The sequence below is a fragment of the Panthera pardus genome, unplaced genomic scaffold, assembly GCF_024362965.1.
Source record: "Panthera pardus isolate Hobbes unplaced genomic scaffold, ASM2436296v1 HiC_scaffold_16, whole genome shotgun sequence".
Lineage (NCBI taxonomy): Eukaryota > Metazoa > Chordata > Mammalia > Carnivora > Felidae > Panthera > Panthera pardus.
Genome location: NW_026526721.1, coordinates 146,043,856 through 146,061,172, shown reverse-complemented (window position 1 = coordinate 146,061,172; position 17,317 = coordinate 146,043,856). Strand labels below are relative to the sequence as shown.

The following is a 17,317-nucleotide window of genomic DNA, read 5'->3' as shown; positions in this document are numbered from 1 at the left end:
CTGGTGCCATATTGGGCCTGTTGTTGGCTACAGAGCTTTCCCCCAGGCCATCCTGGCAATGGTGTGCAGGTCTGAAGGTCCTGCTTGAAGGGATGAGTTTGTTCCAGCCCTTGGTGGTGCTACCCACTACCCGGGAGGTGGTGGTATGGTCTTTCTTGCCGACAAAACCGAACTTGTAGGGAGAAAGAGGCTGGCATAATTTTTCTGCCCTCGACAAAGAAAAAGTAAAATTTCTGAGCTCAGGAGTATTAAAAGGGAGATTCTGAAGTGCTGGAATCCCAGTTGAAGGAGGCCAGCCTTGAGCCAAGTTATCAGGAATGCTGAGCCTGGAAGCAAATAAAAAAAGTGGAACACATTCCTTCTTGAGGTAAAAATAGACTTGTCAGTAAAACAGTAAAGTCAAGAGAAATCTAAATGTCTAAGGTGAGAGGTGATGAGGGTCACATCACAAGGATGCTTAGTTGCCAGAAGATGAATCAGAAGCCATTCAATACCAAGTGGCTGAAGCCAAGATAGCTATAAAGTTCTGTTAGGAGAGCAAAGAACAACTCAATGATGCCATTAAATAAAAGTGTGGATGAATATGTCCATCTTCCGGAAAGCACAAAACTACTTTCATAAGAATGAAAAGGATAGAAAGAGTAAAAAACTCTCCTCAGTGAACAGAAACAAATGGTTGAAGACTCTACAGCAGCGGTTTTCGAACGTTTTGATGTCAGAACCCTTTAAACTCTTAAAAATTATTGAGGACCCCAATACTTACGTGGGTTTATATCCATTGACATTTACTGTATCAGAAATTAAGATGGGGAAAATATAAGGATAGCGTTTATACATTATTGTATTTTTCATAATAATTGTACAATTATTTGTTACTTTTGTATTTATTATCACACATTTTAAAAATAAATTACATTTTTACATTTTAAAAATAAATAACATTTATTTACATTTTACGTTTTAAAAAGAAAGAACAAATTCTAAAGAAAAATGGACAAAATTTTCCAAAAAAGAATGAGTGAGAATATTGGTATTATCCTTCATATTTACAATTTTTTAAAAAAAGTCTGACTTAATAGGGGCACCTGGCTGGCTTAGTCGGTTAAGTATTGACTTCAGCTCAGGTCATGATCTCACGGTTCGTGGATTCGAGCCCCATGTCAGGCTCTATGCTGACAGCTCGGAGCCTGGAGCCTGCTTCGGATTCTAGGTCTCCCTGTCCCTCTGCTCCTCCCCTGTTCATGTTGTCTTTCTCCCAAAAATAAATAAACATTAAAAAAAACCTTTTTTTAAGTCTGGCTTAATAGAAGATAGCTGGATTATATCTGTTTCCGCATTCAATATGTTGCAATATGTTGCCATACCTCAAGTACATGAAAAATCCTATCTGAAACAAATCCATAGTTGGAAAAAGGAGGAGTATGTTAACCACCTTTTAATAGATAATTGTGGATATTCTTTGTTATCCTACTAAAGCTTGACAATTGTTTGTTGAAGGGTAGTTCCAATGTGGAATGTGACATCATATCAGTGAAATTTTCATGCTCTGTTAGGTTAAAATTAATTAGTCTGTTTTGCACTTTGAATAGGTTTTTCTTTTTTTTTTTTTTAACCTCTGCACGATTTTGTGACATAGTGTATTGGCTCCTTGAAATATATTGGTTCACTGACTTATTTGAATCTTCCAAATGTTGACATATTTCATTATAAAATCTCAAAATGTTATGCTCATTAATAACACTGCTGATTTTATCAGGAAGGGCTCTTTAAGTATTGGGAAGCTGTCAAACTCATGTAACAGATACAATTTTTTCCAGAATTGTAATATTCATTTGAAACTTGAATCTTACCATTGACACAAAAATATTGTCAGGTGTTGTCCTGGAAGTGACAGGCTTACTTAATTTATTTTCAAGAAAATGTCTGCCAAATACCTAAATTTGTATCGTTTGTCTGTTTTTCTTTAAGTAGAATAGTGTTCTATGAAAAAAGTGACTAGTGGCTAGTTCAGCTTGCAACTCAGTCAGGTGTACACGTGCTTTCCTTCCTGGTAATTGTCACACTTCAGAATGAAGCAGAAGTCTTTTATGTGTTGTCCCCATTTTTTTTTTCGTGATATTAGAACACGAAATTTTAATAAAATTTATAGGTTTGTTTCTGCTTCATCAAGTTCATTCTTAAGTAGAGCTGACTTAAAAAAAATTATTTTGTGGGGGTACCTGGGTGGTTCAGTTGGTTTAAGCATCGGACTCTTGAGTTCAACTCAGGGCATGATCTCACAGTTCACGAGTTCAAGCCCCACGTTGGGCTCTGCACTGATGGTGCGGAGCCTGCTTGGGATACTCTGCCTCTGTCTCCCTCTGTCCCTCCCCTACTCGCTGTCTGTCTCCCTCTCTCATAATAAATAAATAAACATAAACAATTTTTTTAAATCTGAAATTGCAAGGTGGATAAAGAATACAATGACCACTAATACAGTTTGGGGCCTTGACCTTGATTCATATTAGAGGGTCACCAGTTTTACCCATCATTGGTTTTGCATCATTGGTGCAAACATCACCTGCAAAAAAGAGAATAATATCTTAGTATTATAAAGTCATAAGGTTCTAAAAGTTGTTTTGACCTCATAGCCTCCCTACAAGAGTCTTGGGGACCCTCCAGGGGTCCATGGATCATGTCAGAACCAGTGGTCTAAAGCATGGATGGAAAAAGTTCTACAGGAGAGGGAATGTCAGATCAACACTGACTAAATGGCTGCTGAAAATGGCAGCTTGGGCTGCTGTCCTTGGAAAAGATAGCATGGATGAAGGTCACCAGGAAATGGACATAAGGACAGAGTCAAAAATTGGACACCACTTAGGTTAATATGAGCTTTGAGGAAACTGTCCACATCTTTAATTTTTTTTAATTGGAAAAAAAAAACTCTTTTTTTTTTTTTTTTTTTGAGAGAAAGAGAGAGAGATTGGGAGAGTGAGAACAGGGGGAGAGGGTGAGAGAAGAATCTTAAGCAGGCTCCACACTCAGCATGGAGCCTGACACGGGGCTTGATCCTGCGACCCTGGGATCATGACCTGAGCTGAAATCAAGAGTCAGATGCTCAGCCAAGCCTCTCGGGTGCCCCTGGTCCACATCTTTAAAAGTAGGGCCTGGGGCGCCTGGGTGGCGCAGTCGGTTAAGCGTCCGACTTCAGCCAGGTCACGATCTCGCGGTCCGTGAGTTCGAGCCCCGCGTCAGGCTCTGGGCTGATGGCTCAGAGCCTGGAGCCTGTTTCCGATTCTGTGTCTTCCTCTCTCTGCCCCTCCCCCGTTCATGCTCTGTCTCTCTCTGTCCCAAAAATAAATTAAAAAAAAAAAAAAAAAAAAAACAAAAAACGTTGAAAAAAAAAAAAATAAAAGTAGGGCCTGATGGGACCCATCCTGAAGATGCTTTGGGTAATGTAGGTCGTCCTGATTCCTCTTTACCACCTGCACGTGAAGTTGGTGCAGGCTTTTTCCCCAAATCACATCATCCAGTTGAAGGTCCCATACTGGGAATGGACCCATGGGAGTATATTATGAGAGAAGAATAGCTGTCTCCTCCAAGAAACTTGTATGAAGTCCCCAAACTACTTCCCACAGGGGATTTTCCTGGTGCTTCATAACCTCCGCTAGTGCCGAGGAACATCTGCCTGCCAAGAAGTTTCCTGTGATTCTTATATATATATATATATATATATATATTTATATATATATATATATATATACACACACACACATATATATATATATATACACACATATATATATACACACATATATGTATATATATATGTGTGTGTATATATATATATACATATATATATATATATATAAATGTTTATTCATTTTTGACAGAGTGAATGTGTGAGTAGGGGAGGGGTAGAGAGGGGGGTGCAGAGGATCCAAAGCAGGCTCTGTGCTGACACCAGTAAGCTCGACGCGGGGCTTGAACTCATGAACCGTGAGATTGTGACCAGAGCTGAGGTTGGATGCTTAACTGACTGAGCCCCTCGGGGGCCCCTTCTCTGTAACTTTTAACAAGAGCTGGATTTTACCCCTGCCGCAAAGGGATGAGTTCCCTAAGGATGAGTCAGCCTTCCAAAGAACCTCCTTCTGAAGGTCTAAACCAGGACAATCATATTAATAATGTTTCTGTCACTTTCTTAGAGACGTTTTGAATTCTTATTTAGTTTAACAGCTGTTGTTTAAGTGATTGTACATTTGTTCAAATTGAAGCTTGAAAGAATTATAATACTTAGGGTTGTATTTTGTAAGTAGTAGAGTTGTTTTATAAATTAGAATCTTATGAATGAATTATTTCCATTTTATTGTACTCTCTAGGTAGTAGCAGATTTGCATTTTGACTTGATTAATCAGTCCGCCACAACACCAACTATAATAGGCATTTTGCACGCATTTAAAACATTGAAGGCCAGTTTTCTTTGCTGAGAACTATGTTTTCTGTTATAAAGTATTGAGAACGTTGTGAAAGTTGTTTCAAGTTTCCTGAATAAATTTTCAGTGGTTTAAAAGAGTAGTAGATAAACGAATAAAATTGTATCAAAGAATGCTTTTTGTTTCAGGGTTGCAGCTGGGGTGAAAGAGCGTGAAGTGCCCATGTGTCTAAAGAAGGTGCCATATCACCCACGTGGTGCTTCCTAAAGGGAGATCCAAAAGACTAACTCTGTCCCCCATAGGTAGCTCTAGTCTATGTGTTTGGGAAGGCATCACTCACCTCTATTCTATACGTATGGGAAGGCAGAGGAACTGGGGATTTTCCTAGTGAGACTGTGGAGAGATGAAGGAGGGCTCTTTCTTCCCATTCCTCTCTCCCAACACCTTAAGCCAAATGAGGGGGGCCTCAACGGAACTCCTGGAGCCATGTCCCGTGTCTGGTCCATACCTAAAAATATCTAAAGGTGAGAGGCAAGTTATATCTTCCCTTGAGGTCAGAGCACGGGGAGGGTGGCCACAGGAGCAAAAGGCACTCTCAGTGGTGGTTGGAGAAGGGTGGCTCTTGGAAGCCACTGAGCTTGTTTTGAAGCATCCTGCCCAAGAGGTCTGCCTGTGCCAAGTCCTAACCCAAAAGCAAGAGTTTGTGCTCAACTGGGACAATGTAGTGGGAGGCCACTGAGTGGGGAGTTACCCTCCAAAAGGGATAAAGAGACAGGGTGACTAATATTTAGGTATCTCCCCCCTCCCTGCCCCCACAGCTCTGACCCCAGATTTATATTAGTCAAGTAAGACTTTTCACTCCCCTCTACCTCTCTTCCCCAGCCCCCATCCTAAACAGCGATCTGATAAGGGAAATAAAACAAAAAGTAGAAAAGGCTGTCTCCCTACCTCCCTGCCCACCACTGCCTCCCAATCTTTATCACAGGTTTCTAAGTTTAGATCAGACCAAGAGTTTTAAATTAAATGAGATTAAAGTTTTGATTCAGATTTTATTAAACATTTTAATACCCCTAAATAAGACAGTTTTTTTTTTATTTTTAATACTTTAAAGTGATTGAAAAGCTGTAGGCTCTACTTCAAATACCATCCAACAAAGAAACAAATGTTAAAAGAAGGAAGATATTTCAATATTTTACTCCCACTAGGTTTGGACTGTTAAATATCTTCATTATGATAATGATGAATATCCTTGGGCATGAATTTTTATTCTTCGTTGGAGCAGTTTCCTTAAGATGAATGCCCAGATGTGGAGTAATTGGTCAAAGGCTATGAACATCATTATGGTTTCAGATAAGCAATTGTTAAATTGACAACCCATATGTTTGCCAACATAAACTGCCACTAGCAACATAGGAAAAAATCAATTTCATGCCAAATTTCATTGAACTGTCACTACCCTTATGAGATGTCACAAGTCAAGGTCAAAAGAATATAATACAGAAAGTAGGATAGTACTCATAACTTCCGGTTTTCCCTTTGTACCTATGACTATTCTCTTTGGGAAAAAATACACGAATGTCCGTGTGGATTTTGTTTTGAAAAAACAAAAATATGTTTATATAGTACATACTCGTATTCACTTTGTTGTATCTTTCCATATCAACACAAGTTCTGCCTTAATGAATGTTCCAATATCTTGCAATAAAAACGATAATATACATTAAAAATTCAACATTAGGGAAAAAGTCACATTAAATTTCTCATAACTAATTAATTGATTGATTTTACAAACATTGTAGTCTCTTTTTTCCTTCCTCCCTCTTTCTTTATTATTGTATTTTGTATTGTACGTTATTTTCAGGGTACCATGTTGTGCCATGTAGCATTCATTTATTTAATACATAGATACTGCATATATAGGCTTGAATTAAAAAGAAAAAATTGCATCTGCTCGCTGGAGTTTCCACCCTAGTGGAGTTCTCTTTCACGTTCTACTTTGTCTTCTCAAGTTTAATACTTAAACCCAAAAGTTTGGCCATTAATTAATAGCGATCTTCCTAGTAGCGAACACAAAGTGGGAAAATTAATGAGATACATAAGTTACAGTTGCTGAGGAAATGCAGTTATTCACAGTTGTAGGAATGGAGAGAATATTTCCTGTGGGTCTTCATTAAAGAGATACCTTATGATATAGAGAGCAGTGTTCTCAACATTATCTCATTAGCACAAACTGAATTCCATAGTGCTGTTTTCTATTATGTTTTTCAAAACAGATCAATGACCTAATGCCAAACACAATTCAGAAAAATGAGTTCTCTAAGGAGTATGTATCTTGTGCATCAGGCTTTCTGACTTAACCTAATGACATAATTTAGAGGGTCTACAGATGAGATTTCAGAATCTAGAAGAATATATTGACCACACATGTTTCCTGGAATCCTCCATTAACAATAATATCTTGTACAACAGAACTTTCTGTAAGAATTGGGTTAGCAGCTAGGGTGCCTGAGTGGCTCAGTTGGTTAAGCATCCGATTCAACTCAGGTCAGGATCTCATGGTTCATGGGTTTGGGCCCCACGTCAGGCTCTGTGCAGACAGCTCAGAGCCTGGAGCCTGCTTCAGATTCTTTGTCTCCCTCTCTCTGCCCTCCCCTGCTCCTGCTCTGTCTCTCTCTCTCTCTCAAAAATAAACATTAAAAAAAAAAAAAAAGAATAGGGTAGCAGGGTGGTTTTAGAGTATACTTCATGATGAGTGTAGATATTCTATGTCACTAATTTACAGTGTAAGGATACTTTAATAGCCTCTGCAATGTATCAAACACTGTACTAGGAAGTTGGTATAGAGAGGTGGATCAGATATAACTCTACCCCACAATGCTCATAGTCTCAAAGGGAACCAAAATTTGTACACAAACATCTATGAGATACTAAATTTCAAGGGCCATAAAAAGAGTCCAGATAAAGGGCAATTCATTTATTCATTTAACAACCATTTATTTAGTGCCTAGTATTGCCAGGTATTGTGTTAAGTGTTGGTGATACAAAGTGATACAACAAGATGCCTACCAACAAAATTTTAGAAAATGAAAAAAAAAAAAAGTATCATTTATAAAAGCAGCCAAAGTATCAAATACCTGTTAGTAAATCTAACAAACAGCATGAAATATCTTCACAAACATTGTGGACAGAAACTAAAAAGGACTGAATGAGTGGAAAGATATACTATATTCATGGATTGGAGGCATCAGTATTGTTAAGATGTCAATAGTCACCAAATTGATCTCAGTTTTATGCAGTCTCAATAAAAATTATGTTAGTTGCAAAGTCATCAAGTTGTATAGATTAAAATATCTATAGCTTTTTGTATGTAAACAATTGCATTAGAAACTTTTTTGGGGGGTGAAAATTGATCAGCTGATCCTAAAATTTATATGGAAATGCAAGAAACTTAGAAGGGCTGTCATAAGCAAATGGAGCCCCAAATATGACTGCACCTTGATCTCTGGAATCTGTGAATGTCATGTTACATAGCAAACGTAGGTATAATTAGGGCTATGGAATTTAAAATAGGGTGGTTATCCTGGATTATACGGATGGGCCCGATTCAATTATATGAGCTTTGAAAGCAAAGAATTTTTTTTGGCTGGAGACAGAAGAGAGGCAGCATGAAAACTGGAGAATTTGAAATATAAGAAGGCGTCGATGTGCCATTGCTGATTTAAATGTGGAGGAGGCTACATGATAAGGAATGAAAGTGGCCTTAAAGGGTTGACAGAGGCTCCCAGCTGACAGTGAGCAAGGAAACAGAGACCTCAGCATTATAGCCAAAAAGGACTGAATTCAGCTAAGAACGTGAATCAAATTGAAAGGAGGTTATCCCTGAGAGATTCCAAATAGAAGCCCAAGCTGACTGATGTCTTGGTCTTTGGCCTCATGAGGCCAAGAGTAGAGGAACCACCTGAGCCTGTTCAGACCTCTGATCTACAGAACTGTGAGACAAGGAATTTGTATTGTTTTAAGCTGCTGAGTCTGTGATAAATTGTTATGGCAGCAATAGAAAACTAATGCAATACCAAAGGTGATCTTAAGAACAAAACTGGAGGACTTACGCTCCGGAAATACAGATTCCTACCTTCTTGGCATCTATACTTTAATGCAATGAGACTTTAAGGAGGAGAGGGTTCTCCATGTATCAAAAATTGTCCTGAATCATGTCAGGTATTTGCTCAGTAGGGCGCTTTGCGGTCCCAGTTTCATCCCTTATAGGCACTGCTTATTTCCACTTTGCCAACATCACTGTTCCACATAGAATGTCTTTCTCCCCTTGTCCTACCTAAATGCCACTAATGATTCCAGGTTGTGAGCTCCATAAAAACAGTAACAAGAATAACAACAGTGCGGTGAAATTTCTTTGGATATTTTGTACTGCATTGATCATATTCTTTTTTGGTCTCTTACTCTATTCACAGTCAGAATCATAGAGTAAAGCACTTAGTTATTGTGTTTCATTGGTGTTAATGTAACCGATCTATTTTGTGGTATCCTTTTAGTCCTTCCCCTCATTTCTGAGAACTGTCCCTCTCTGAAGTTTCAGATGAAAGAATGGCTTCTGAGGCCATGTGTGTGTGTTATGACCATTTCCCTCTCTGACCAAAACTGATTGGGTTGAAATGGATCCCAGGCCCAGGATCTGAGCTGATTTGATTCTCTGGAGAAATCGAACCAATTGCCACAGACACAGGGGGTGGTTGTGTGTTACTTAGTGGCCTCCAATGTACATTACATCCTAAATAAGCGGGGTAAGTATCCTCACCCTTGTGCACTCCCCTCCCTGTGAACCTTGGTTTTAACCAAAAGAATGCAGCAGAAGTGATGCTATGCCAGTTTTACTACAATGAGCATGTATTCCGTGTCCTCATAATTAGAAAAGACATTCAAATGCAAAATGGAGCTCATGGCATCATAGGGTTGATATGAGACTTAAATGAACTTATATACATTATGTGCCTTGCCTGGTGCTTGCTGCATGCCTGATAGTTAATAGGGGTATAAAAATGTGAGCTGCATTTCCCAAGTAATTACTTGGAGACTAATGGCTTTCTGAATTATTCTTTAAGTAGTATGGTTATAGAATGCCCAATTCCCTTAGACTAAATATGGTTATGTGAGCCATGGCTGCTAAGGAATTGGATGAAGTCTGTGGCCTCGAAGAAATGCTATAAAACCTGCAAAAAAACACATAAGATCAGATGGGAGCCTAGCCTATATGAACATGAAAAACCAACTGAGTTGACCAGTTTATAGCTCATGGGTCAACCCATAACAAACTTAAAGACTGCTCACAGAAGTCTCTTTACCTTCCTGCTACCATGTGAGGAGACAAAGCCTTGCTTTTTCTGGAAGGTTCCCAAGCCTAGAACCAAAGTTCAGCTCTTTAATGCTGTTGTGTCCCCTCTGCTATCTGGTGGAGTTGTGTGTCAAGGGATAATAAGCCGAGAACTCACCATGAGCCAGATACTGGTCTAACTGCTTGATATGTATTTACTTGTTTCATTTTTCCAACATCCCTACTACAAATATTCTCATTAATAGATGAAGAAAATGAGTTAGGAGTGGTTAAACCCCTTTACTTTGTGCAACTAATTAGTAGCAGAGGACTTGACTCAGGCAGTCTAATCCAGAATTTGTGTTTTTACATTTGCATGATTTAGCTGTAGGATGAGAAATCTCAGCATGAGAACTCCTTGAAGTCACAAATTTCAGATATCCCCAAAACAATCATGGAACCTTGCTTTGTCACACTTAAAGATAAAGTTCATTTCTCAAAGTACTTTTAGTCTGCTCTTTTTGGGCCACTGAAAAGAACTGTATTTATGAACTTCATCCTCACTTTGTGGTGTTTCTTTGCCTCCTAGAACATAAAGATCAAGGATGTGGTGGGCCATTTTCTTGGCATATCTTTGGGCCAGAAGTGGCTCTTCTAGGAAGTCTCTCGGGCCCTATGATGGTACTCTATCCTTTTAGGTTCCTGCACTTGAATATCTCCTTCTCCTAATTTCTCTCCCTGGTGTCCAGCCTTGGTAATTTCCACAAATTAGTTTCCCTAGTTCCCATTCTGATTAGCTAAAATACAGGCATGTTTTTGTATGTTGTTTACTTTCTTTTGTTCATATTCTTTCCTCTACTGCCTGACTTCCCCATTTTGCTGTTTTCTGTCCGTTTCTGACATTTTGAACATAATATCTATACTACCTCCTTCTATTCTTTTTTTTTTTATTTGTTGTTCTATTCTTAATTTATATAAAATGACGCTTGCATGCACACCTGAAGAAATGGGCTATTTGTCACACACCATTTACCAAGGTTTTGCTTTTCCTACAATTACTTATTCTTGATGGGACATTCATTTATAACAGAAACTGGGCTTCTTTTATGACATTAAGATCTGAAGACTTGTGCTGATTTTCTCCAAATTCCCACTTCTTGGAGAAATCTGGAGTTTTTCATACTTTCAGTAGTTCAGTTCTACATGGGCAAAACTTGGGGACCAGAAGAGATACCTTTTGTTAGACGCCAGGCAGATCAGTATTTTCCTATCATGTTTGCTCACAGAATGCAACCTAATCTTAAAATCCCTTAGGTATGTGCTGAGATCCCTGATGGGTTAAACTTCGATGGAGTGAGAAATTAATCAATTTCTGCCTCCGGTTTCTGTTAGTGCTACCAGACCATGTGGCCTCACGGAAGCTTCTAACTGATATACAGCAATAATATGCAGGAAGACAAAGGCATCTCCAGTGGGAGCATGAGTGATCCTGGAGCATGAACAGCTTAAAATTCCAGATTGTGGTGTTGGTATTGGAATACCTGCTTGTCCTTTCAGGAAAGAGTACTCTTAAAACAGGTAATTTTTAAATACATAAATATATTTTTAAAATATTTATTTATCTTGAGAGAGAAAGCATACGTGAGCCAGTGGGGGAGGGCACATGAGCAGGGGCGGGTGAGCAAGGGCAGAGGAAGGTGGGGAAGGGTGAGGGAGGGGCAAGGAAGGGGCAAAGAGAGAGAGAGAGAGAGAGAGAAAGAGAGAGAGAGAGAGAGAGAGAGAGAGAGAGAGAGAGAGAGAGAGAAAGAGAGAATCCTAAGCAGGTTCCCTGCTGTCGACATGGGGTTCGATATCACGGACTGAGATCATGACCTGAGCCGAAATCAAGAGTCGGATGCTTAACTGACTGAGCCAACCAGGAACCCTTTAAAATAGGTAATTTGTTGGCAGGTGTCTTAGGTTGGGGTCCCTAGAAACAGAACTCAAGACAGAGATTTGGGTGCGTGTGACTTATTGAGGGAGTGCTCTTCAGGAATAACCTCTAAGGGAGGGGAAGAAGCAGGGCTGGGAAGGGGAAGGATTCAAACAAAGCCATCATTTCAGGAAAAAGTGTAGCTTGGCCTTGATTCATGTAGGCTTTGGGGCATAAAGAGTGCCAGAAGGTTGTCTCACCCTGAGACAGGGGAGGGGCTGGGGATTATTATTAGTAGTAGTAGTATCATTTACCCCTTGTTAGTCAGTTCTCTGCCATCATTCCCCTCCCCCTTTGGTTGTGTCAACTTATAGGCAGCTCCTGGCCAGCTGGCCCTCTTTAGCCAAGTGCAATTCTCTGGCAAAGGTTATTCAGGTAAGCTATTAATGGCAACATTTGCTGCAGCTGGGGGATGGATGGGCATGCCAGCTGGAAAAGGGTGTTGGCTGATTCAGTTCCTGGTGATGGCCCGCTTCCAGGCTAGGGAGGACATCTTCTAGCTGCAAGGTCAGATAATAAACTGGCAGAACTGGATCAAAACTTATGTCCACCTGTTTTCCTTTTAACCCCAGGGTAGGGTCATGGTCAGAGTAGGAATTTATAGGAGAGGTTCTGTTTTATTAAATACATGTGTGGGATCTCATTTTAGATTTTAGAGAGCCAGGCTACAGAATCACATCACAAACTTAAATGGGGGTCTTTACTGAATAGGGATGGGAAATCTTTTGGTTGAAGAAAAAATATAACTGAATTATTATATTTCCAAAGAAAAGGCAATCACAAAGGTCTGTGTCCATGGCACTTTGGTTTTAGAGATTAAGTTTGCTCGGGAAATGAAGGACATTATTTAAATCATGCATTGATCATACTCTCAAATTAAGAGCCAGTAGAAGAATAAAAGGGAAAAAAAGGAAGATAGTTGATTAAGGTGAAGAGGGGAAAATTTTCTTTAGTAGAATGACTAAGATCTTAGCACGTAGTGTAGGCACAGAGGAAATGGAGCATGAGACTTTGGAGGCCAGATTAAATGTATCTAAGAATGGATAGGAGAAGCACATCCATTTAGCTACCCCTTCTGGATGAAGGGATTGCTATATAACTGCCCTAAGACCAGAAAAGGTAAGTGATCTCAGGGAGGAGATGGGAATAGGTTCCCCAGGGTTTCCTGAAGTTTGGAAACGGTTGTGGGAATGCAGCTCTATGGAACTGCGGATAGATATTCCCTGACAAGAACAATTGGGTGTGTACCCCTCGAGGACCGAGACAGCCATGCAATATTCGAACAGGTGTGAACGAGGAGACCCGAGAAGCCAGGATGAAATGCTCACGGCAGGGAGTCATGAACTGGAAGGTGGGATGGTTATCGTAGGTGGGGAAGTAGGAATTGCCCGTGCCCCCAGGGAACCTGCCAGGGAGATTTATGGAATTCGGATCCTCTCAAGGGAAGGCACAGGGCAAATAACTACTAGAAGGGAGCCAGGCAAGATAAATAAACGAGGTCAGTCCTGAGTTGGCGATTGATCTGATGAGGTCACGCCTCCTGAGTGGGATTGGACAATTTAGGAAAGTGAGGGTAGATATTTGTTTCAAAATTGTATGCTTTGGAAAACTCTTCATTCCTTGACTTGGTATCAGGTACCCCGGGGGATCCTCAAGACAAACTCTAGAGGAGTAAGTTAGAAAGACAAATGTCTGGCCCAGAAAAAGCAATATGAAAGCAAACAGAATGAGGGCACTCAGTCAGCAAGCAGTTTCCGTCCTCTCAATAGGGAAGGCTGGAGGTCCCTTTAAGAAGCAGTGTGAATTGCCACCTTCTGAGCTGAGGCTTCTGATGGGAACAGAGGGACAGGGAACACCAGAGGCCCATCACACCCATGCAGAAAACAGATGGAACAGAAGGAAACATTAAAGGCTGGGATTTTCAAAAGCAGAAGAAAGACAGGGTCTCCAGGAGCATGCAATCTAGGGGCACGCTCTTACTGGGCCCCTGGACGCAGGCTCCAGAGCCATCCCTGGCAGCATCCTGAAGATGCCGAAGGTGAAACTGGGAAGAATCCATTGTGGTGAGGAGGTCGTGAAATAAACACAGAGCATTCAAATGAGAACAGACAAGTTACTTCCGGAGTTTGCTATAGCAAGGGAGTCAGCCACCATCACTTCTATTTGGCAGAAAGTCAAAGGCAAGCATAGGCTGGGAGAGCCTTATAGGGAAGACTTCAAATGTGCTCTGATTGGAGGTTGTTGGCATGGAGAATCTGGAAGTAGGTGAATCAGAAGTCAGACACCTTATGCACCTGATTTGGCTTCCTCCGTTGCTGAGCTGGAACTGAGAGCAAAAACTTGAGAAGCTGGCTTGACTGTCTGAGCTGATTGCTACAGAGGTGATGGGTCACGGTTCTATTTTCATCTATTCTCTGGCCATTGGCTGTTTGAATATTTGGTTTTTCAAGAGTGAAACTGCGCCAGGGAGCAGGTTTCATGGACTGATAACATTTTCATAGCAGGAAGACTGTGGCTGGGATTGGAAATGGCTATTTGCACACAGAAATGTAGAAGTGATGTCCTTATTTGAAACCCATTCTCAATACGTCACTGGGATGTCAGGGACCAAAGGTTCAGAGGGGAATGGAAAAGATGAGGTTGTGAATATGCAAGAAGAGAAAGTAAGTTACCCACTGTAAGACCTGCTGGTTGGGAGTGTTGCCATGGCAAATTTCTAGTTTACCACTCTCCAAGAAGAGAACAAGCATGGCTGGATTCCTTCCCCGTCAGAAAAACATTGTGTCATAATTAACATCTTGATGTGTGATATTACCCATTTAATTCTAGGGTCACAGGTCATGGATATCGTATAGTATGACCAGCACTCAAGCAAGGCTAAGATCAAGAGGATTTTTTTTTCAGGCTTCCTTGTCCGCAGATGACACTGGGGATGTGCTATGTATTTTTATAAAAATAATAAAGATTAGACTAAATCCTGGTTTCTGGGTATGCCATTGTGAATAGAATAATTTTTCTAGGGTAGAGAGTTTGCTTTTATTTTTAAAATTTGGGGATGTATGGCTGACACTGAGATACTCTTGTGCCCAATTAACCCTTCAGATTGTTTAAAGCAGAGATGCATGAAGAATTTGGGTTGCATTAATGCAACTTTGGAGTCTGGAAGGAACTATTCCCATTCCAGTGGATAACAACCCAGGCTGAAGCACTGACAGAGCTCTGTCTCGAGCTGAGCAAGGTCCTTTGACTGAGATGGGGCAGAAAAATAACCTTGGGGAAGTTGATTTGGGGATTTTCTTTCTTTCTTTTTTTAATGTTTATTTTTGAGACAGAGTGCATGAGCAGGGAAGGGGCAGAAAGAGAGGGGGACACAGGATGTGAAGGAGGGCTCTGGGCTGACAGCAGCAAGCCCGATGCGGGCCTTGAACTCAGGAACCACGAGATCATGACCTGAGCTCGAAGTCAGACACTCAATTACTGAGCTACCCAGGCGCCCCTGGGGATTTTAATTCTTTAGAACTCTTACTAGAGAACTTTCTATTTAAGTTCCTTGGGCTTAAATTTTTTTTTTCTGAGACTTTAATAATGGGAGGATGGTTATATTTAAATGTGACATGTTATTAATTATTGATCTTATATTACAAGGTATTCTATTGTCATTTGATCTTATAACTTCTGCTGATCTATATTGGTTAACATGGCTGTGCATGAAACAGGAAAGTACAGCTAACAGGGAGGGAACTTCCAGTCTAGAACAGCAGGGATTTGGAGTAGTTATTTAATTTACTGTCCTTACCTATTTTCATGTCCTCCAGTGGTCCTAGGAGATTATACAAAAAAGTACTTTCTGGCGTCCAGGCAGTATTTTGTGCAAGTGAGAGAGTCTCAGGTCTCTTTAAATATTGTCGTGAGAGATTGGGAGAAGGGTTAGCAGGACTTAGTCTGGCAATGTTTATCTTGGAACTCACAAGAAGTGAGTAGGCTTTCCTAACGGTTTTGTTTTGGGAATACTCAATTGTAAAGGATGTAAGTCCTCCCTCTATCAATAAATAAATGGTCTCGGGTTGGGATCCTCCAAAAGCAAGCCCCGAGACAAGGATTTGGGTGCAAGTGGTTTGCTGGGAAATCAGGTGCGGGAGTGGGGTAGACTGGAAAAGCGGAGAAGCTAATAAAGACAGCATTCGGAGTAAGGACTGCTCTGGGCAACTGGGGCTCAGTCCTGCTGGCAAACCTCCGAAGTTTGCAGAACAGTCCTCCGAACTGTCCCACTCAGAGGTGAGGATGCTGGGATCCCCCCACCAGCCTCTGTTCCTCAGGTGTTGGGAACTGTTCTTGGGGTCATTAAGTTCTCAGTGTCCTGCCTAATTATGCTTCTGTGTCCAGAGAAGTGCAGGGATTTGAGATAGAAAATCATCACCGTGGATGGGAGCTCTCTTCTTCATTTAAAAAAAAAATTATGTTTTTAATTTCTTTTTTTATTCAAGTATAATTAACGTACAGTGTTATATTAGTTTCAGGTGTACAATATAATGATTGAATTCTATCTCTTAGTGCACATCACAGTGAATGTACTTGTAATCCCATTCACCTATTACCCATCCTCCCTCCCCCCCAGCTTCCCCTCTGGCAACCACCAGTTTGTTTTCTGTATTTAAGAGGGTTTTTTTTAATCTCTTTTTTTTTGTTCATTTATTTGTTTTGTTTCTAAAATTACACATAAAAGTGAAATCATATAGTATTTGTTTTTCTCTGACTGACCTATTTTGCTTAGCAGGATATTTTCTAGGTCTATCCGTGTTTGCAAATGATAAGATCTCATTTTTTATGGCTGAGTAATATTCATATATATATATATATAGGTATATATATATACCTATACCTATATAGGTATATATATATATGTGTGTGTGTGTGTGTGTGTATGTGTGTGTGTATATATATACATATATATATACATATACATATATATATATACACACACACACACACATATACCTTGTCGTCTTTATCCATTCATCTATGAATGCATACTTGAGCTGTTTCTATATCTTGGCTATTGTAGATAATGCTGCAGTAAACCTAAGGGTGCAGATCTCTTTTCTTCTTAAGCTGCTGGTGGCTTTCAGGGTGGGTCAAAGGAATATGGGTGGATGCTAATGGAATCTACATAAGTCCACCCTCCACCCCAAAATTTAATAGGGTCTTTTCTGTAATTTAACAAGCTGATTCAAACATTCATTTGGAAGGAAAACTGCAGTAGAAAATCCAGGAAACTTTTGGGAACGCCTGGGTGGCTTAGTTGGTTAAGCGTCCGACTCTTGATTTGGGCTCAGGTCATGATCTCACGGTTTGTGAGATCGAGCCCCGCATCGGGCTCTGTGCTGACGGAGTGGATCAGGCTTGGGATTCTCTCTCTCCACCCTCTCTCTGCCCCTATCCCTCCTGGTCTCTCTCTCCAAATAAATAAATAAACTTAATTTTTAAAAATAATCCAGGAAACTTTTGAAACACAAAATAATGTAGGGGACCCATCCAGCAATTTTAAAAACATCCTATATAAAGCTATACTAGATAGAATTTTGGGATACTGGTGCAGAAAGAAAAAGC

General features: G+C 40.3%; 1 long non-coding RNA gene across 1 annotated transcript in view; it reads left to right on the top strand.

Moving 5' to 3' along the window:
- Positions 1-11,322, top strand: part of LOC128777340 (uncharacterized) — a 37,692-nt gene extending 26,370 nt beyond the window's left edge. The window contains exon 3 of the long non-coding RNA XR_008422623.1: positions 11,131-11,322. This is a non-coding gene — a long non-coding RNA (uncharacterized LOC128777340). The remainder of the gene's footprint in view (positions 1-11,130) is intronic.
- The last annotated feature ends 5,995 nt before the right edge of the window (positions 11,323-17,317 follow it).